Here is a 23,814-nt window from a genome sequence, read left to right on the forward strand (position 1 = left end):
TAGTGGTAGGGGATGGGGAAATGGCTGAGGTCTTGAATAACTTTTTTGTTTCGGTCTTCACGGAGGAGGATGTGAATACTTTGCCAGGTGTTAGAGATGGAAAGGTGGTCGGACTGGAGGGTCTCAATGACATTATTGATACTAGAGAGGCGGTGCTCAACAGACTGGAGGGACTGATTGTGGACAAGTCCCCAGGACCGGATGGAATGCATCCGAGGGTTCTGAAAGAAATGGCGGAGGTGATAGTGGATGCCTTGGTGGTTATTTTCCAAACGTCGCTGGATTCCGGGGAAGTGCCGGAAGATTGGAAAACGGCTAATGTTACGCCGTTGTTTAAGAAGGGTGCCAGACAAAAGGCAGGGAATTATAGGCCGGTTAGTTTAACGTCTGTTGTAGGTAAAATGTTAGAGTCCGTCATCAAGGAGGAAATAGCGAGGCATCTTGAGGGGAATTGCTTGATAGAGCAGACTGAGCATGGTTTTGTTAAGGGGAAGTCGTGTCTGACAAATTTACTGGAGTTCTATGAGGATGTGTCTAGGGCGGTGGATAGAGGAGAGCCGGTGGATGTGGTCTTTCTTGATTTTCAGAAGGCGTTCGACAAGGTACCTCACAAGAGGTTATTGCAGAAGGTCAGGGAACATGGAGTTGGGGGTAGGGTGTTAGCATGGATAGAGGATTGGTTGTCAAATAGGAGGCAGAGAGTGGGGGTCAATGGGTGTTATTCGGATTGGCGGATGGTGACTAGTGGAGTGCCCCAGGGGTCGGTGCTGGGGCCTCAGCTATTTACCATTTATATAGATGATCTGGAGGAGGGAACTGAGTGTGTGGTGTCGAAATTTGCTGATGACACCAAGATTGGTGGAACGGCAAATTGCGCGGAGGGTGTGGAGAGTCTACAGAAGGATCTAGATAGGCTGGGCGAATGGGCCAGCAACTGGCAAATGGAATTTAATGTTGGCAAGTGCGAGGTGGTCCACTTTGGTAGGAATAATGGTAGGAAGGATTATTACTTGCGTGGCGAAAAACTGCAGCAGGCGACGGTGCAGAGGGATCTCGGGGTCCTTGTGCATGAGTTGCAAAAACCCAGCCTGCAGGTGCAGTAGGTGGTCAGGAAGGTGAATGGGATGCTGGCCTTCATAGCGAGGGGGATTGAATATAAAAGTAGGGAGGTCTTGCTGCGGCTGTATAGGGCATTGGTGAGGCCGCAGCTGGAGTACTGTGTGCAGTTTTGGGCGCCGTACTTACGCAAGGATATTTTGGCCTTGGAGGGAGTGCAGAGGAGGTTTACTAGGCTGATGCCGGAGTTGAGGGGGTTGAGCTATGAGGAGAGGCTGAATAAACTAGGCATGTACTCGTTAGAGTTTAGAAGAATGAGGGGAGATCTCATTGAGACATATAAGATGATGAATGGGATGGATAGGATAGAGGTGGAGAGACTCTTCCCGCTCAGAAAGGACAGTAGGACTAGGGGGCACAGCCTCAAGATAAAGGGGGGGCGGTTTAGAACGGAGTTGAGGAGGAACTTCTTTACTCAAAGGGTGGTGAATCTCTGGAATTCTCTGCCCGTTGAAGTGGTGGAGGCTACCTCGCTTAATATTTTTAAGATGTGAGTTGATGGGTTTTTGATAAGAGAGGGGATTAAGGGTTATGGGGAGAGGGCGGGAATGTGGAACTGAGCCACGACAGATCAGCCATGATCTTATTGAATGGCGGGGCAGGCTCGAAGGGCTAAATGGCCTACTCCTGCTCCTATTTCTTATGTTCTTATCTGCCTTAGCTACTCCCACAGGGAATGCATTCCGGGTTGTTGACAACCCGCTGTCTGGATTAATAATTGCTCTACGATTCTTTACTCCCCCCCACCCCGATTAGTCAAATCTGTGCTCCTGTTCCCAATCTTCTTTATCATCGGAGACAGTTTCCCACAGTTCTGACTTTCCTTGTTATTCTGGAATACCATGAGAGCAGTCGCAACATCCCTTGGTTAACAGATTTACAGAAGGACTTACCTCCTCGTTTACCGCTGGACTACAGTTTTCATATGCTGCTAATGATCCGCTTACTGTCGGAAGAATGAAGTGTCCTGAAATCACATCAAACACACGGCTCAAGCTTTTTCTTCAGATTTGAGAAAGGCGTTCAAAATGATGAGGAGAATAGATGGGGGGGGGGTTGGAAATTTTGATTAGGTTTTATTTATTATTGTCACAAGTATTGGGATCAGTGAACAGTACTGCTTCTTGTGCTCTACACAGACAAAACATACTGTTCATAGAGTACATAGGGGAGAAGGAAAGGAGAGGGGACAGAGCATGTACTTGTGAGCGGGTGAGCGGAATGATTGAAAAGCAATAAAACACCCATTTAAGGTGAGTAGCAAAAGGGAAAAAGCAGTGTGACGTGAGGAAAGGGATGTTTTGGCAGCAAGTTGGTGGGATCTGAAATCTGGGTGAGGGCGCGATGGAGGCAGGTTTAATCGTGGCATTGGAGAGGGAATCGTGTTAGAATCTAAAGAGGAAGAAATGTGGTGGGTTATGGGGAGAAGGCGGGGAGGGGTGAGGCACAGGCAAAATGCCCATTCGAAAACAGCCAGCACAGACACAACGTGCCGTATGGCCTCCATTATGTTTTCCAACCATTCTGTTATTCTGTACCTCTGAGATGCTTCAAAGCTGAAAGTTATGATATTGTATCGTACATTTCAACATCGAATGATCCCACTCCTGTTCATCTCTCATCTCCAGGTACTCTTGAGAAAGACCTTCTGCCCTCTGATTGCTACTGATTGTCTTATTTTTCCTTCTTCTTGCTCCCACTACTCCTTTCCCTTCTCATTCTCTTCCAAATGTCAGTTTATTAAATTCTTGCCGCACTATGAGTTATTTTCTATACTGTTATTCATCATAATTGTTGCTATAAGTTAATAAACAGGATAAAAAAAAGAGGTTGGATGAACTACCATCGAACTCAGTCACCCTGTCACCAATTATTCAGCATTAACTAAGTGTAGCCAATGGGCAGCACGATGGCACAGTGGTTAGCACTGTGACCTCATAGTGCCAGAGAACCAGGTTTGATTCACAGCTTGGATGACTGTCTGTATGGAATCTGCACATTCTCCCTGTGTCAGTGTGGGTTTCCTCCACAGTTCGAAGATGTGTAGTTGTAATGACTTCAGTCAGGACATTGAGGTTGGCCTATCAGAGTATGAGCTCCCTGATTAAGGATCTAATTGATGGGCCAATGAGGGAGTCTTTGCCTTGTACTTAACCAGATTGTCAGTTCCTCTGACACCCCCTGGAGGTAGATTGCTAACTGCTAGCGTCAGTGTACTGCTAGAGTTTGTAAATAAAGGGATTTTGGTGAACTGACTTCTATCTCCAAAGACTTATTGCAGTATGTTATGTGGACATGAAGACGCTCGCATGGAGGGCAGAAGAAATGTTTCAAAGACACACTCAAGGCCTCTCTGAAGTTGCTTGACATAGACATGACAACCTGGGAAATGCTGGCACAAAACCGCTCTTCCTGGTGCTACCTCATCCACAAAGGCTGCCAAGCTTACGAAGCAAGGTGTATTGCTGAAGCACGATTTAAGCACGAGCTGTGCAAGCCCAGAGCCACCAGTGCAACAACTACAGTGTCTGCACAAGTCTGTCCAATATGTGCCAGGACATTCCGTGCCCAAATTGGCCTGATCAGTCATCTGGGACAAACCGCAGCCAGCCTCAGAATGACTAATGGTGTCGAGGTCCTCATCGTTGATGATGGACGAACAACAACAGTACATTATGTGGACTGGCCATGTTAAAGTGCCCCTTAACGTCCAAAGATTTGTAGGTTAGGGGGATTAACAATGGGAAATGTGTAGGGTTATGGGGATAGGGCAGGAGGAGAGGATCTGGGTAGGATACTCTGTCAGAGAGTCGGTGCAGACTCTTCTGCACTCTAGGGATTCTACAAAAGGAAACTTTGGTGGACACGTTTACAGATTTAGCTGAATCTCACTGATGCTTGAACTAAACTATCTAACAGAGTAGCATCTTTCTCCTCTGTCAGCTCTCCAACAGATGATAATGGTGACACAATATGAAGCTTCAGTCTTAGCTAACATCATGTATGATCTTGTCCCGTGCTCTCATTGTTATCCGTATTTTAAACTGTTGGTGTCAGGGTTATTTGATATAACTTGTTACTGTTCTAATATCAATCAACATGAGTAGCTGTTCAGTGTTCAGAGAGACCAAATCATTTTCTTTGCAGAGTTGACTCACCTGACCTTTCCTCCTGTGCCATTTTCTGCATTTTGAAGGCCAATACAGTGACAGTGACGAGAGCAGCGACCAAGATCACTCCCGAAACTGTCACAGCAGCTATCCATTTGTCGCTGCTTTCAGCACCTGAAAGACAGGAGCCAAGAAAACATACAATGGCATTAGCAAATTGATTATTCCTGCTTAGTTTAAATAAATTCAAATATTGATGCTGAGATAACTGTTTCCATAGCTACTGTCGAGAGTTATCAATTGTGACCAGGGCCAGAATTTTATCATTACACTCGCCACGGGAATTAAAGCGGGTGAGGGGCAGACCATGGAAAGATCATAGAAATCATACAGTCTCTATAGTGCAGAAGAAGGCCATTCGACGCATCGAACCAACACCAGCGACAATTCCACTGAGGCCCTATCCCGTAACCCCATGTACTTAGAATACTCACAGTGCAGAAGAAGACCATTCGGCCCATCAGGTCTGCACTGACCACAATCCCAGCCAGCTGTATTCCCATAACCCTATGCATTTACCCTAGCTAATCCACTGACACTAAGGGGCAATTTAGCATGGCCAATCCATCTAAGCTGCACATCTTTCGATTGTGGGAGGAAACCAGAGCATCTAGAGGAAAATCCATGCAATGACGGTTGAATGTGCAAACTCCACACAGACGGTGACCTGAGGCCAGAATTGAACCTGGGTCATAAGAACATAAGAACATAAGAAATAGGAGCAGGAGTAGGCCATCTAGCCCTTCGAGCCTGCCCCGCCATTCAATAAGATCATGGCTGATCTGAAGTGGATCAGTTCCACTTTCCTGCTTTCTCCACATAAGCCTTAATTCCCTTGTCTGTCAAAAACCTATCTACCCGTGACTTAAATATATTTAGCGAGGTAGCCTCCAACACTTCAACGGGCAGAGAATTCCAGAGATTCACCACACTTTGAGTGAAGAAGTTCCTCCTCAACTCCGATCTAAACTGCCCCCCACCTTATCTTGAGGCTGTGTCCTCTCGTCCTGCTATCCTTTCTCAGTGGGAAGAATCTCTCTACCTCTACCCTATCCATCCCCTTCATTATCTTATACGTCTCTGTAAGATCCCCCCTCATCCTTCTAAACTCCAACGAGTACAGATCTAGTCTACTTAGTCTCTCTTCATAGTCCAACCCCCTCATCTCCGGGTCCCTGCACTGTGAGGCAGCAGTGCTAAACTCTGTGTTGACCAAGGTGGGATTTTATGGTTTCGAGATGAGTGAGGCTATAAAGTCCTGCCCCAGGATTTGGTTTAGTTCTGTATTAAACTTAAGGAATATAGCAATAGGAGTGGGCCATTCAACCCTTGACCCTATTCTTCCATTAAATTGGAGCAGGGCTTTACAAACCGTGGATCCCAACTCTTCCACAGATTCCTGAGTTGAGATTTTAGGTTAGCCACACTCACAAGTCCAGGGAGCGGTCGGGGTCTACAGTTTGCGAAGTCTTTGGGGAGTTAGCAAAGACCGAATTATAGTAGTCAGGTCCCTTTAAACCCTGGCACCTTTTTTCATGGTGGACATGGCCGAATGGACAACTCCATGGGGTGCAATTGCTGCTGTGAAAAAAGCCCGTGAATGGATAGGTGTTGGGGTTTTTTGTGGAAACCCTTGGCAGGTTTTTCCAGCCTCGCTCATCTCAAAACAGTAAAATCCTGCCCGAGGTCAATAGACCTTGTCGTTGTCCACCCCTTGCTCTGATTACCGTGGTGGGCAGGGCAGTAAGATTTTGGCACCTGTCTTTTTATCAAAACCCCAACTCTCAACTCTTGTTCCATCACCAACCTCTACTGAGGAAGGGCTAATGCACCCTTCACAAACCCCCAACCTCCAACAAGTAAAGCCTCCGCACTCCAACTCAGCTCAACAACTCTCCACACCCCGGAATTTTGATTCCAAGTGTCTCAGGCATTCAGTTGGGAATCACTCCTCCAAAACGTTTGTGAAGCATTGAATTAGAGTGTGGGTGGTCTGTCACTCAACTTCATTTCCCTGCTTTTCTTCCATATCATTTGACACAATTATTGAGCCTTAATTTAGCAAATGTACCTATTGACAGTATCAATTCAACCCCAAAATATCTCCAACTTCTTGAGGGAGTGGGTTTCCCATCCCATTGGCCATTATGTGATGAGATTCTTCCTCACTTTATGATGGAAACACAGAAAATGGAGCAGGAGGAGGCCATTCGGCCCTTTGAGCCTGCTCCACCATTCATTATAATCAAGGCTGATCATCCAACTCAATATCCTGGTCTCGCCTTCCGCCCTATCCTTTGATTCTCTGATTGGGAATAGGCACATGGGGCAATGATTGGGAGGTTGAATTTCATAAAATCATAGGATCCCTGTAATGCAGAGGGAGGCCATTCAATCTGCATCGACTCTCTGACAGAGCTCCTTACCCAAGTCCTACTCCATGTATTTACTCACTATGCAAATCTTTTACAGTGGTTAGCACTGCTGTTTCAAAGTGCCAGGGACCCGGGTTCAATTCTTGGCTTGGGTCACTGTCTGCGTGGAGTTTACACGTTCTTCTTCTGTCTGCATCAGTTTCCTTCGGGTGCTCTGGTTTCCTCCCACAGTCCAAAGATGTGTAGATGAAGCGACCATGTTAAATTGCCCTTAGTGTTCCAAGATGCGCAGATTAGGTGGATTGGCTATGCTAAATTACTCAAGAGTGTCCAAAGATGTGTAGTTTAGGTGGATTGGCCATGCTAAATTGCTTCTTAGAATCCCAAGATGTGCAGGTTAAGGGGATTGGTAGGGTAAATATGTGGGGAAGAGGCAGCGATAGATATCATAGAATCATAGAACCCTACAGTGCAGAAAGAGACCCTTCGGCCCATCGAGTCTACACCGACCACAATCCCACCAAGGACCTACCCCCATATCCCTACATATTTTACCCACTAATCCCTCTAACCTAAGCATCCTAGGGGCAATTTTAGCATGACCAATTAACCTAACCCGCACATCTTAGACTGTGGGAGGAAACCAGAGCACCCGGAGGAAACCCACGCAGACACAAAGAGAATGTGCAAACTCCACACAGGCAGTGACCTGAGCCAGGAATTGAACCCAGGTCCCTGGAACTGTGAAGCAGCAGTGCTAACCGCTGTGCTACCATGCCGCCCATATTTCGGGGAGGTGAAGGATTAGTGATATCCATTTTGCCTTTCCTGTCCGACGATTGCTTGGTTTCCTTCTGAACCCTAAACCTCATTGCTTAACAGATGAAAGCGTCAGATCTGCTGTTTACTCAGGCATTCTCACTGAAACAGAGGTATTCTAAAAATATACACAGCAGCAAAATGTCCCAAGGAGCCGCAATGTTTAGAACACAGGAATAATGCAAACTCACTGTGCTCACTTTCAATGTGTAAAGAGTAGACTCCGCTTGCTTTTTCACTAACAGGGTTGCGTGCAATGCATTGGTAGTCACCGTCATTGGCTGCATTAACACCAATTATCGTCAAAGTGATATTTTCTGAAGAAAGTATAATCCTCTCATTGCCGTCCATAACGTTCCCATTGAAAAACCAAATTCTTTCGCTACAATTTCCAACTACATGACACGTCAGGCAAACAGAGACATTCTCTTGCACTGGGTTCGAAACATTGGATGTGATATTCGCAGAGGAGATTGGTTCTGTGAATACAAATGGAAGTGGAAAATTAATCATCAACCTTGGATGGAATTATCTCATTTTAAAGAGGATAAAATAGCTCCATCTGTATGGAGCCCCACCACATCATTCAAGAACAACAATTAAAACACGTATCAGACTACTAGTACTGCGTCATTTAATTTTAAACTTCCCTCTTCCTCAGAGGTCATAGAATCATAGAGTCCCTCCAGTGCAGAAGGAGACCATTCGGCCCATCGAGTCTGCACCGAACACAATCCCACCCAAGCCCTATCACCGTAACCCCACATATAACCCCTGCTAACCCCTCTGCTAACTAAGGGGCAATTTAGCATGGCCAATCAACTTAACCTGCATATCTTTGGACAGTGGGAGGAAGCCGGAGCACCCAGAGGAAACTCGCGCAGACACAGGGAGAATGTGCAAAGTCCGCACAGACAGTGACCCAAGCCGGGAATCGAACTGGGTTTCTGGCGTTGTGAGGCAGCAGTGCTAACAACTGTGCCACCGTGTTGTCCATTGGTGTGGGATAGATTTTTAAATTGCCAGTTGGTTTAATCTGACATTGTGGATCAAGTGCCCCAGTAGAAATTGGAGGATCTTCATTCTCAATCTGCACAAATGAAAAACCAGATCATGTGTATCACAGGCAGAATGATCCATAAAGCCAGCTTTATGTTTGACTGTACATGTGTTTTCCCAAATCAGTTATGCCCATAAGTCACAATGACATTCAAGTGTAAATGGAGAAAGAATGATGATAACAATAACTTTAACAACAATAATGGCAACATTGGCTTCAAAATGGCTATTCTGGCTGAGAGTTAAACATGCTGGGATTTTTGGTCAACTTATAATTAAAACCAGATACAGTTTGTAAAGTTACTCTGAATCAGGGCCTGGTGTGGAATTGTGATCTGAAGCTTCCAGTGTTACCAAATATGGGAAGTTGCTTATTCTGGGGTAGACTGAATGGTGTGAGTTTTAACATTTTAAAATTTACTTATTAGTATCACAACTAGGCTTACATTAACACTGCAGTGCAGTTACTGTGAAAATGCCCTGGCCACCTCACTCTGGGACGTGTTCATGTACATTGAGGGAGGATTTAGCATGGCTATTTCACCTAACCAGCATGTCTTGCGGACTGTGGGAGGAAACCGGGGGAACTGGAGGAAACCCATTCTATCAGGCACCATGTAAAGGGATCATTTAAACCACAGTCTCTGGCCTGGCCCATTGAAAGAGCAATTATCCCTACTCCCCTGCTTTTCCCCACAGCCCAGCAACTTAATATTTTTCAAGCATTTCTCCAATTTCCATTTGGAATCTGCTTCAAAACCTTTTGTCATAAAATGCATTTTTGACTGAGGCATACAAGATCCTGAGGAGGTATTGACAGAGTGGATGTGGGGAGGCTGTTTCCTCTTGTCGGAGGATCGAGAATAAAGGGCCACTGTTTAAAAATAAGGGGTCGCCCATTTAAAACAGAGATGAGAAGAACTTTTTTCATTCAGAGGGTGGTGAGCTTTTGGGACTCTTGCTGAAAAGCTGGTGGAAGCAGATTCTTTGAATATTTTTAAGGCAGAAGTGGGTATATTCTTGATAAGCAAGGGGGTAAATGTGAACGGGGATAGGCAGGGTGCAGACTTGAGGCTGCTATCACATCAGTCATGATCTTATTGAATGGCAGAGCTGACTAGAGGGGCTGAATGGCCTTCTCTTGCTCATTGTTACTCTGTTCACTGCCAGATTTCGACTTGTGATATTCATGATGTGACTATTTCACTTCTTCCAGGCAGCCAGTGAACACCAGGATTGTTTTTCATTATTTCCTCATGATATGAACAAAGAAAACATTGTTGTTACTCACCGAAAACAAGGAGGTTGATTCTGGCACTTGCTGATGTGTTGTCAGAGTAGGGGTTCATGGTAACAATGTAGTCCCCACTGTCTGAAACAGTCACTGACTTGAGCAGGAGAGAGCAGTTATGGACTAACTCCACTCGATTTGTGTAACAGTTATTTATATCCACACTTGCCTCAGTCCACACTATGACATCATTCCCATTGTATCTCCAGTTCCCACTGCTCACCTCCACGGGCGGTCTCACAGACAGGAGAACAGGATCTCCGGCTGCTGCATTCACACTACTCTCACTCACCGAGATGGTCAGAGGTTGAGATTCAACTACAGGGGGTGGGCGGGAAAGTTGAGAAATTTAAATGAAAATGAGACAGAGGCAGGATAGGGCAGGGTGTAAAATCAGCATCAATATCAATAATATTACTGAAACTGTAATTATCTTATCATCACCTGCCTGTTGAATCCTCCCCATAGCAACATGGGAATTTCTGTTTTTGCAAAATATACTTTATTAGTACAACATCTGAAAGAACATTACCACCATTTCAAAGTAACCATCATCAATAATATTCAAGTTTTCTGCATACGCCGTGTTACACTCTGAGCTGCTTCAAAACATTCAAATGAACATTTCATAATGGTTACAGAGTCATAGAGGTTTACAGCATGGAAATAGGCCCTTCAGCACAACTTGTCCATGCCGACCTTTATTTTGAGCTAGTCTCAATTGTCCACATTTGGCCCATATCCCTCTATACCATCTTACCCAGGTAACTGTCTAAACGCTTTTTAAGAACAAAATTGTACCCGCCTCTGCTACTATCTCTGGCAGCTCATTCCAGACACTTACCATCCTCTGTGTGAAAGTATCTCCCCTCTCACGTTAAACCTAGCCCTCTAATATGAGTCTTCCCTACCTTTGGGAACAGATGTTGACTATCTAGCTGATCTATGCCTCTCATTATTTTATAGGTCTTTAAAAAATCACTCCTAAGCTTCCTATGCTCAAGGGAAAAAAAATTTCCAGTTGATTCAGCCTTTACTTACAACTCAAACCGTCAAGTCCCGCTAGCATCCTGGTATTTCTTTTCTGCAGTCTTTCTAGTTTAATAATATCATTTCTATAATAGGGTGACCTGAACTGTTCACAGTTTTCCAAGTGTGGCCTTACCAATGTCTTGTACAACTTTGACAAGATGTCCCAACTCCTGTATTCAATGTTCTGACCAATGAAACCAAGCAAGCCGAATGCCTTCTTCACCAGTCTGCCAACCTGTAACTCCACTTTCAAGGAGTTATGAACATGTACCCTTAGAAATCTTTGTTCTAAAACTCTCTCAAAGCCCAAGCATTAACTGAGTAAGTTCAGTCGACCAAAATGCATCACCTCGCATTTATCTGAAATAAACTCCATCTGCCATTCGTCAGCCCACTGGCCCAATTGATCAAGATCCCGTTGCAATCCAAGATAACCTTCTTCACTGTCCACTATGCCACCAATCTTGGTGTCATTTGCAAACTTACTAACCATGCTTCCCAAATTCTCTTCCAAATCATTAATATAAATGACAAATAACAGTGGACCCAGCACTGATCCCTGAGGCACATTGCTGGTCACAGGCCTCCAGTTTGAAAAACAAACCTCTACAACCACCCTTTGTCTTCTGTTATCAAGCCAATTTTGGCTACCTTGCTCTGGATCCCGTGAGATTTAACTCTAAGCAACAATCTACCATGCGGTACCTTGTAAAGGCCACAAATGTTGTAGAGGTATTTAACACAGATCATAAAATTCACTCTCACCAGCGGGTAGGAATAACCAGACAGCCAGGGCAGTGAGTCGGACTCTCTCCATCCTGTCGGGGTAATGCTATTTCCTGTCATAGAGACAGAAAGAGCAGCTAGATATGCCTGGTCAATGGACCAGATTAGGTATTAACTAAAGCAAACATGGACAGTGGTTGAGGTCAGTGTTACCTCACTAAAAGAATAACTGAGAATCACAATGATTCTTACTTAATTACCCAATGTGGGCATCACTGGCCATGCCAGCACTTATTGCCCATCCCTAATTGCCCCTTGAAAAGGTGGGTGTGAGCTGATGTCTGTGTTCCCAGGTATCTACTGCTGTTGTCCTTCTAGGTGGCAGTGATCATAGGTTTGGAAAGTGCTGCCTAAGGAGCCTTGGCGAGTTCCTGCATCGCATCTTGTAGATGGTATACGCGGCTGTTATGGGGCATCAATAGTGGAGGGTATTATACATTTAAAGCTTCTGGTATCGGGGACCAGATCAGAAAGTCAAAGGTGTATTATAAAGTTAGACACCGATTTGATTTTCTCATTAGTGTAAGCATATGAGGAGGCCATGGCCTAGTAGTATTTATCACTAGGCTATTAATCCAGAAAAATCAGCTAATGTTCTGAAAACCCGGGTTTGAAATCTGCCACAGCAGAGGGTGGCATTTGAATTCAATTTTAAAAATCTGGAATTAAGAATCTTCTGATGACTAAGAAGCCATTGTCGATTGTCGGAAAAATCCATCTGCTTCATTATGTCCTTCGCGGGAGGAAATCTGCAATCCTTCCCTGGTCTGGCCTACATGCAACTCCAGAGACATAGCAATGTGGTTGGCTCTCAACTACCCCTCAAAGACAACAAGGGACGGGCAATAAATGCTGGCCAGCCAGCAATGCCCATATCCCATGAATAAAATAAAAATGACATGTTTTGCTCTAGGTGTGATTCTATTGACCCATGAAGTTTTTATTAAAATGAACTTTATTCAACAATGCAGTTCAACTATAACAAAAAGAATTAGCATAAGTTTTACCAATTGAGATACTTAAACATGACAAGATATAATTCTTAACTGCCAGCCTATCTCTATTACTTTCCAATTTAAGGAATATTCTTCACAGATGTAAACTCCTCTTCAGAATCAGTTAGCAAAATCACACATGATTACATGAGTTTCTAGTCTTTTAACATCTCTGGACACAGATACAGAAAGATACCTGTCTTCTGACTCTTAGACAGCAGCCTTCAGAGAGGAACCTGTCTTCAAGCAACAGAACTCCAGAGAAACTTGTCTTCAAAAAACAGAACTCCAGAGAGGGGCGAGGGGAGAAAACACCTCTTGCCTTTTGCAAACCTCTGGAGAGAGAGGTAACTATTTTCTAACAAGCCCCAGGCTTTAATTTCTCAGAGAGAGAGAGAGAGAAAGAGCTGCTGTCCCTTGCAAATTCAAACAACAATGGCCTGCTTGTCTTTCTGTAGGTCTAGCTCTGCCCATTCACATGACTCTCTCTTGTCAATCTACCTAATTAATTCCTACTCTGTAACCCCAGGGGGAAATCTCTAAGCATAACTGAAATGCATTAGCTCAGATTAAAACAAACACCCATTTACTCAGAACCATTCTTCTTCTGCAGGCTCAGCATGACAAATCAGCACCGTAGTCAGACTGAATAAATAAAATTCCTTCAAAAGAAACATGACACAAATACATTTCTTAAAGGCACAGTATTGTCACAAATCTCAAGTAGGATTCATATATACTTGGAACACTTTATTGCAGAATTGAGAAAATGACACAGATTCATAGACAGCCATCTTTTCCCAGAAACCTCAATATGTGGGCAGCACTAGTTTAACAAACTTGATAGCAGACAGACGTATTCTTTACACCAGGGCCTGAGTCAATTAGTCTCAAAGCTTGCAAAGTATTTTTAAGGAAGATATATCTCGTCACTACCATATTCACTTACAAAGGAATCCTAGGTGAATCTATGATGCTACGGCTTGGTAGCATTTCTCCATGTCTGTTGGGAGGACATTCCTAAAACTTAGCTCAGCAAAACAGAATTGGACATGATAAAAACAATGTATCTTTACTGTAAGTTAGAAACAGGCTATAGAAGTCCCTATTTCTCCACTAAAAAGTTTAAAATCACTTTTAAGAAAAAATAGGAATCGGAGGAAAATAGGAAAGAACATATTAAAGTTTATTTATTAGTGTCACAAATACATTAACACTGCAGTGAAGTTACTGTGAAAATCCCCTAGTTGCCACACTTTGGCCCCTGTTCGGATACACTGAGGGAGAATTTAGCACGGTCAATGTACCGAACCAACACACATTTCAGACTATGGGAGGAAACTAGAGCACCCGGAGGAAACCCATGCAGACACAGGGAGAGCATGCAGACTTTGAACAGACAGTGATCCAAGCTGGGTATCGAATCCAGGTCCCTGGTGCTGTGGGGCAGCAGTGCTAACCACTGTGCTATCCTATTATGGGTACATGATGGCCAGTTTTAAGGCTCACAGCGTAAAACATATTAAAACCATTTTAACGATTATATACCAGTGGATAATAAGGACACATCTAAGAAGAGTTCAATAAAGAGAGCAACACTCATTAGACATTACTTTCATTCCAAATTTTATTTTTGATTGAAGAGCATGCAAGGCTACAGACCAAATGCTGGAAAATAGGATTAGAATAGATATGTGTTTGATGGCTTGCACAGATGCAATGGGCCAAAGGGCCTCTTTGAGCTGTAAAACTCTAGCATCAAAATTCTACCACCCCACCTGCCATGAGAATAGAGCAGGCGAGGGGCAGACCACAAGAAGGTGTGTTGACCTCAGGCTGGATTTTCCGGTCTCGGTCAAACGAGGCTGTAAAATCCCGACCTAAGACTCCATTAATTCAAATTTCACAATCTGCAATGGGGGAATTCAAACACAAGTTCCCAGAGCATTACCCTGGGTCTCTGGATTACTATTCCGATTAACCTAAAACAGTTTCATCCCATGAGGAATGGAAAGGGGATATTATCCTGTGACTGGAGGGACAATTCTCTCTGTTGGAACATATCGGGAAATCACAAATGCAGTGTGGTGTTCACTCATTGCCAGTGACTTGCAGAGAATTTGTCTTCCTGTTTTGTTGGTTTTCCCCATTACTTCCCTACTGCACACTAATCGGGTTGGAGAGATAAATAAGCGAGATACAATCAACTTTACACTTTTCACCCCTACCTCAAGACGAGTGCCTTCACTATTACTGTCAGTGACTGTTCAACCTTGTCCTTGCAAGGATTAGACATTAGTCAACAAACAGAAATTTGTTTACTTTGAATAATACGTGACCTGGAAAGCGAACCGGGAAGTGGTTTAACTTGGAGTAGCAGGGACATTTCCCCAAGATTGGCTGCACCGTGCCAAACATCTTTCAAAGTCTGTAGTGGACAAAAAGTGCCAGATTGGCTGCAAAGTGTCTGGGGTTGCGAAAGACGCTGTATGAATACAATAAAGCAACATGTTCTAATAAAAAAGGGATAAGGGGATATGGGGAACAATGGGGAGGTGGATTTGAGATCAGGGAGAGATCAGCCATGATCTGTTTGACTGGTGGAGCAGGATCACAGGGCTGAATTTGCCTACATCTGCTCTTAATTCCTATGTTAGTTTAACGTCTGTTATAGGTAAAATGTTCGAGTCCGTCATCAAGGAGGAAATAGCGAGGCATCTTGAGGGGAATTGCTTGATAGAGCAGACGCAGCACGGTTTCGTTAAGGGGAAGTCGTGTCTGACAAATTTACTGGAGTTCTATGAGGATGTGTCTAGGGCGGTGGATAGAGGAGAGCCGGTGGATGTGGTCTTTCTTGATTTTCAGAAGGCGTTTGACAAGGTACCTCACAAGAGGTTATTGCAGAAGGTCAGGGGGCATGGAGTGGGGGTAGGGTGTTAGCGTGGATAGAAGATTGGTTGTCAAATAGGAAGCAGAGAGTGGGGGTCAATGGGTGCTATTCGGATTGGCGGTTGGTGACTAGTGGAGTGCCTCAGGGGTCGGTGCTGGGGCCTCAGCTATTTACCATTTATATAGATGATCTGGAGGAGGGAGCCGAGTGTAGGATGTCGAAATTTGCTGAAGACACCAAGATTGGTGGAACGGCAAATTGCGCGGAGGGTGTGGAGAGTCTGCAGAAGGATCTAGATAGGCTGGGCGAATGGACCAGGAACTGGCAAATGGAATTTAATGTTGGCAAGTGCGAGGTGGTCCACTTTGGTAGGAATAATGGTAGGAAGGACTATTACTTACGTGGAGAAAAACTACAGCAGGTGACGGTGCAGAGGGACCTCGGGGTCCTTGTGCATGAGTCGCAAAAACCCAGCTTGCAGGTGCAGCAGGTGGTCAGGAAGGCGAATGAGATGCTGGCCTTCATAGCGAGGGGGATTGAATATAAAAGTAGGGAGGTCTTGCTGCGGCTGTATACGGCATTGGTGAGGCCGCAGCTGGAGTACTGTGTGCAGTTTTGGGCGCCGTACTTACGCAAGGATATTTTGGCCTTGGAGGGAGTGCAGAGGAGGTGTACTAGGCTGATGCCGGAGTTGAGGGGGTTGAGCTATGAGGAGAGGCTGAATAAACTAGGCTTGTACTCGTTAGAGTTTAGAAGAATGAGGGGAGATCTCATTGAGACGTATAAGATGATGAATGGGATGGATAGGATAGAGGTGGAGAGACTCCTCCCGCTCAGAAAGGACAGTAGGACTAGGGGGCACAGCCTCAAGATAAAGGGGGGGCGGTTTAGAACGGAGTTGAGGAAGAACTTCTTCACTCAAAGGGTGGTGAATCTCTGGAATTCTCTGCCCGTTGAAGTGGTGGAGGCTACCTCGCTTAATATTTTTAAGACGCGGGTTGATGGGTTTTTGATAAGAGAGGGGATTAAGGGTTATGGGAGAGGGCGGGAATGTGGAACTGAGCCACAACAGATCAGCCATGATCTTATTGAATGGCGGGGCAGGCTCGAAGGGCTAGACGGCCTACTCCTGCTCCTATTTCTTATGTTCTTATGTTCCTATTGTTAATTCAGAAAGAACTAAAAATCTAACAAAATCAAAGAAAAAGTTTAATAAAGAAACTTCATTACTCCAAACTTGAGGCCTCACCCAGGGCCATTCAATGAAATTTAACAATTCTCAACAGATTCTTGTTCATACGAAATCAGCTGGTCAGCTGATCATCACATCATTCTGTCATTGGTTAAATGGTTTACTGGGTCTGCTGATCCTTACAGCTTGTTACTATTGGTCACATTACAACAGATCCAATGTTATCACTGACTACATTCTAACATCTATGACGTCCTTCGGATTTGAAAAGGAAAGTTTTCATTTTATTTCTTTTTCCCAAACTAATTTCCACAGAAGGTCATTTTGGTCAAATGAAGGGAGGTAACCCCAGTCCTCCCAGCACTACCCCCCCCCACCCCACACCCCTGCCCCCCTCCCCTCTCCATCCCTGAGGTCAGAAACAAATTTGGCTTCAAAAAATTGACGTTGATTTTCAGCAAGTACAATCCACTGCTACAGGGTTTGAGCCTGAGACAAATAAAGTCACACAGATGGCCGGGGAACCCAGGGAATGAGGCATCTGTGCAGGAGGTGTAAAGGCATCGCTGAAGTGATCCTGCAGTGACTGTGGAAGGAAACCATCCAGAGGGTGAGTGGGATGTGGGGGATTTACTGGGATATGAGGAAAGGTTTTATTAGCATAGCTTCCATAGGATAAAAAGCACACAAGCAGGTCAGTTGGCCCAACCAGTCCCTGGTGATGGAACATCCTCTCATGTCCCTTTATTTCTTTGGGCGGGGTCTGTGTTAATGTCACTAGACCAGTAATCCACAGGCCTAGGCTAGTGCTGTAGGGACACGGGTTCAAATCCCACCATGGCAGCTGGTGGTATTTAAAATTAAATGCGTAATCAGGGGTTGAAAAGCTGGCCCCATGAATTAATTGCTGTAAAAACCCATCTGATTCAGTAATGTCTTTGATTTGATTTTTTATTGTCACACGTATTAGTATACAATCCTTCAGGGAAGGAAATCTTACCTGGTCAGGCCTGTGTGACTCCAGATCCCACAGCAATGCGGTTGAATCTTAACTGTCCCTCAGTTCTCAGCCAGTTGGAGATGGGTGACAAATGATGGCTTTGCCAGTGACATCCACGTTCCAAGAAAGAATTCTTTAAAAACCTAAATCTGTCATGGGAAACATGCTATTCCCTTCACCCGATGGACTCTTCTAGCTCCTTGCGATCTGAAAAGCCTTGACTAGATTGGACACAGAGTAGATACAGTAACGTGGAGTTTAATAATCGTGGGTCCACATTGTCATTATATTTTAATACAGAATTTACATGAATGTAAATATAACAGTTCACCAGAACTTCAGCAGAAGACTTTTCCTGGAAAGTTGAATCTGAGCAAACTATTAAACATGACCTTTTAAAAATCGATTTACAATTAGAAAACTGAGCAATACAAACAGCACTTCAATATCAGGAGTATCATTTTTAAAAAATAATTGTATTACTATGAAAACAGAAAATGTTGAATAAACTCAGCAGTTCAGGCAGCATCTGTGGAGATGGAAAAACAGAGGCCCGAATTTCCCGGTGTTGCTTGCCCTCCTCAACCCCCCACCCCGACGCTGAATGGAAAATTTGCCCCCCCCCACCATTCCCCCCACTGCCACTGCCAGTGGCAAACAGAGAATTAGGCACTCAGTCAAATCTCCATTCACTGCAGCGGAACTGGAGATTGTGAGCGAGATTGGAGATTCCTGGAGTTAACTGCCGGAATTTTACCGGAATCGGGGCGAGTGAGTCTTGCAGAACGGAATCCTCTGTTGGCCTTGGGAAGAACTTTACAAGTTTCACCTGAGTGAGATTGTAAACTCCCAGCACACATTTCAAGTGTATACCAGCCATCTACAGAATGAAAGAGAGGTAGCGGGGTAAAATATTGGCCCCTTTGTGGTTTTGAAAAAGGGTCATGCAGATTTGAAATGTTGGGCAAGGTCTATTGGCTGTCCCCACTGGCGGGATCCTCCAGTCCCGGTGAGCAAGGTGGATTCAATGGGAAATCCCATTGATCGCAAAGGGATCAGTGATGGGCCACCTCCCACGGCTGAGAAACATGTCTTGGGGAAGCCAGAGAATCTCACATGTTAATTCTGTTTCTCTCTCCACAGATGCCCCTTAGTGTCCAAAGATGTGCAGGTTAGGTGGATTGGCTAAACTGCCCCTTGGTATCCCAATACGTGTCAGTTAGATGGGGTACCTCTGGTGTATGTGCGGAGTTATGGGGATAGGGCAGGGGAAACGATATACAGATGCTGCCAGACCTGCAGAGTTTATCCAGTATGTTCCCTTTTTCTTGTATCACTACACGTACCCGAACATTCTTACTGAAACAAGCATTATAATTCAATTTCCAATGCTCTATGCAAAAGCTGACACCTGAGACTAACAGTGAGAAGCAGTGCTGGCCCTCAGAGAGATTATAGCGGTATAGTGACGGTATAACTCTGTTCCCGACCCACGAGGTGACGGGACAGCGGGATGGTTTGATGCGCTCTCGTCCCCGAACTGATCAGTTTCTGTTGTCAGTTTCAGCAGACTCCAGGTTGATGTGGACCATCCCATTCTTCAACCTTCTCAATGCATTTCCAACACCACCTTCGCATCGGCTGATTTCACTGGCTTGGCCAGCAGCCTTCCCGCCATCCCTTCAGAGTGAGTTCAGCTGCCATGCAAAAAGAGAAAGATTTGCATTGACATAGCACCCTCGGGGCATTATCAGAGATGTTTGGTGATGTGCATTTATGGTGATTTATAGGGTGGCATGGTGGCACAGTGGTTAGCACTGCTGTCTCACTGCGCCAGGGGTCCAGGTTCAATTCCAGCCTCGGGTCAGTGTCTGTGTGAGTTTGCACATTCTTCCCGTGTCTGCGTGGGTTTTCTCTGGGTGTTTCCGTTTCCTCCCGCAGTCCAAAAATGTGCGGGTTAGGTGGATTGGCCATGCTAGGATATGGGAAAGGGCCTGGGTATAACACTATGTCAGAGAGACAGTGCAGACTCGATGGACCAAATGATTATGACTCAATGATCATAGAATCCTACAGTGCAGAAGGAGGTCATTCGGCCCATCGAGTCTGCACCAGCCACAATCCCACCTAGGCCCTATCCCCATAATCTCATGCATTTACCCTAGCTAGTCGCCCTGACACTAAGGGGCAATTTAGCACGGCCATGGCATGTTTCCTGGCAGCGGGAGGTGGCCTGGCATTGACTGGTGGTAGAATCTTCCAGTCACATTGGCCTGGGTCTCCTCCCCTAGTTCTCTTTGGGAACAGTGCCATGGAACCCACAGCACAAAAACTGGCCTTTGGCCCATTGTGTCTGTGTCAGAAATCAAGCAACTATCCATTCTATTCCCATTTTCCAGCACTTTGTCATTGGTCCTACAGGATGTTGAATGAACATCCTGAGAGGCGGTTGTAAAATGTTCCACTCAAAGCACAGCACCCCTGATACTGCAGCACTCTCCAGATGCTGCACACCAACCACAAACAAGACCATAAAAAGTGGCCTTGCCCATTTGCACTGATGCTCAATAAGGATGGGTCTAAGGGAAATTTAACTCGAGTATTTTAATGGCATTGAGGAAGCTCAGAATGGAATGTGTTTCACGGGGAAAAGCTGAATTCTATTGCACTTTGTCATTTTCAACTTGAAATCATGATGCCCTTCTCTGCTAGGGAATGTACGTTGTAAATCTCTACAATCCCGCAATGGCACAAAGCTGGGTGGGAGGGTGAGCTGTGAGGAGGATGCAGAAATCCTTCAGTGTGATTTGGACAGGCTGAGTGAATGGGAAATGAATGGCAGATGCAATGTAGACAAATGCGAGGTCATCCACTTCAGTAGCAAAAATGGGAAGGCAGATTACTATCTGAATGGCCATAAATTAGGAGAGAGGAATGTGCACCGAGACTTGGGTGTCCTTGTGCACCAGTCACTGAAGGTAAGCATGCAGGTACAGCAGATGGTAAAGAAGGCAAGTGGTATGTTGGCCTTTGTAGCGAGAGGATTCAAATACAGGAATATGGATGTCTTGCTGCAATTATACAGGGAATTGGTGAGACCACACCTGGAATATTGTGTGCAGTTTTGGTCTCCTTATCTGAAGGATGTTCTTGCTGTAAAAGGAGTGCAAAGAATGTTTAACCAGACTGATTCCTGGGATGACAGGATTGACATGTGAGGAGAGATTGAGTCTGTTACGACTGTATTCACAAGAGTTCAGAAGAATGAGTGGGGATCTCATAGAAACTTATAACATTCTAACAGGACAAGCCAGGGTAAATGCAGCAAAGGTGTTCCGATTGGTGAGGCTGCCCAGAAATAGGGGTCACAGTCTGAGGATACAGTGTAGGCTGTGAAGAATAGAGATGAGGAGAAATTTCTTCACCCAGAGAGTGGACAGCCTTTGGAATTCGCTACCACAGAAAGTGGTTGAGGCCAAAACATTGTGGCTGGAATTTTACCCCCACCTGCCACGGGAATTGGAGCGGGCGAGGGGCAGACCATGGAAAAGGCTGTTGACCTTGGGCGGGATTTTATGGTTTTGGGTCAAGTGTGGCTGTAAAATCCCGCCCTATTTGTTTTCAAGAAACAGTTAGATATAACACTTGAGGCAAAATGGGGAAGGAGGGACCAGGCTGTTGCGTTGGATGATCAGCCATGAGCAGAATGAATGGTGGAGCAGGCTTGATGGGCTGAATGGCCTACTCCTGCTCCATTTTCTATGGTTCTATATATTTTGGCACAGTGGAATATGGAGACAAATTGAATTTTGTCACACTTCCTTAATTTTCAAGTCTGAATATTTTGTGATGTATTTTCACAAATGTCATGTATAAAGTAGATTTTTGAGGGAAACAGATTGTACTAAGGCAAAATTAAATGCTGCCTACATTCCCACAGCCTGCATCTGTTGCAATCTGGGATGGATAACAACTTTCACAAAGAAAGGATCTTCAGTTTATGAAAATACCTCACAAGAAAGAACATAAGAAATAGGAGCAGGAATAGGCCATCTAGCCTTTCGAGCCTGCCCCGCCCCTTGTCTCCAGACACTTTCAGAGAGAGCTGCTTAAGCCGGTCTCTTTGAGACTTTGATGACCCAAGTGTTTTAATGGGGTGTGGACTGCTGAGGGTGGGGGAAATAGCAAATGGGCAGTCCCCTACCCAGCTGTCCAGTACTCCTTCCTGCCTTTGATATCAGCTGTTAGACTTGCCAAAGGGCATTCCAGATGGAGTGCCCATTATACCTACCGCCCGAATTTCATTCTATCTGATCCTGGTGGGGATGGGGGTGGATCGTAAAATCTACTAATAATAACAGTTCAATTGCTGAGACAGGCTGCTGAAGCTTTTTGTCTTTGTTCTTATTCTTTTTTGGGATGGGGGATTGCTGGCAAGTGAAATCACTTTTTTGCCCATCTCCAATTGTCCTTGAACCGAATGAATGAATTGTCACACCATCTCAAGGAGCAGTTGAGAGTCTATCCAAAGCATGGTGGCTCTGGAGTCAAATGATCAGTCAAATGGATTACTAATCCAGTGATGTTACCACTATGCCATGATCTGTTCAACGTAGCAGGACCGATTTGCAAGAATAGTTAAATGGGAGCGGCATGGTGGCACAGTTAGCACTGCTGCCTCACTGCAAAAGGACCCAGATTTGACTCCTGGATTGGGTGACTGTGTGGAGTTTTCAAGTTCTCCTGTGCCTGTGTGGGTTTCCTCTGGGTGCCCCAGTTTCCTCCCACAGTCCAAAAGACATGATTGTTAGATGCATTCGCTATGCTGAATTCTTCCTGTGTGTACCTGAATAGGTGCTGTAGTGTGGCGATTACGGATTTTCACATAACATCATTGCAGTGTTAATGCAAGCCTACTTGTGACACTAATAAATTAACTTAAACTTAAACTGTTCATGTAATTTGCTTCTGCCTTTGAGATTCGGAGATCTTGATAATCTGACCTGATGAGTGCTGGATGAAAAGCTTCGACAGCATGTGTCTTTTTTCAGCAATTCTCTGTACCACCAAATGACTATTTAAATGTACTTTGTTTAATTATTCAGGAACAATGAAAGTAACATACCTGTCAAGCTGATCATAAACTGACTCGTTATTGAACTGGAGGGCCTTCAGAAAGAGAGACAAAAAAACTCTATTTCTATTAGTTTCACCAATAAGGATGCCTGAAATGAACAAAGTAAAGTGGAAACATACCATGTAGTTTGAATCGTTCTGATCCTGATTTCTCCATCCTTGCCGCAAAGAATTATAAATATTGCAAAAGATAATAAGAGGTGCAATATTCTCAATTAATCTCTTAGAAAACGTGATTCTACCATTTGAAGAATTAATGCTAACAATGCAAGAATGAAAGTACTCCCAGTGTGGGACTTGGAATCTGGAAATCATGGGTGTGCTTTGATTTGATTTATAATTGTCACATGTATTAGTATACAATGAAATGTATTGTTTCTTACACACTTTTTCCTCACTTTATTTTTCTAAAGAAACCAAGGACAAAAATAGAAGAGGAGCTGTATTCTTGTTTGAAAACTGATTACTTTTTGTAGGCAGCACATCCAACAGTTTTAAAGGAACACAAATTGAATCCAGCAGTGAGTCCCCCAACCATGAGTCCCCTAAACCAGTCACTCCAGGTGCACAATGTATTACAACCACCACATTTGAGGGCTTGAAGAGGGATATCAAAATGTGAAGAACTAAGACTTCAGAAGGCACAGCAACTTTGATCTATGAAACGCACCCCCCCCGACTAAAAAAATCCATTAAACAATTGACTTGATAGTGCCTGTTCGGGTACACTGAGGGGGAATTTAGTATGACCAATGCACCTAAACAGCACGTCTTTGAGACTGTGGAAGGAAACCAGAGCACCCGTAGAAAACCCACACAGACACGGAGAGCGCATGCAGACTTCGCACAGATAGTGACCCAAGTCAGGAATTGAACCGATGGGTCTGTGCCATAATTGACATTATTAAGTCCAGATACTTATTTTAAAATTGAAGTCAAATTTCGCTATCCCA

This window comes from Carcharhinus amblyrhynchos, chromosome 16 (genome assembly GCF_965287045.1).
Source record: "Carcharhinus amblyrhynchos chromosome 16, sCarAmb.v2.hapA, whole genome shotgun sequence".
NCBI lineage: Eukaryota > Metazoa > Chordata > Chondrichthyes > Carcharhiniformes > Carcharhinidae > Carcharhinus > Carcharhinus amblyrhynchos.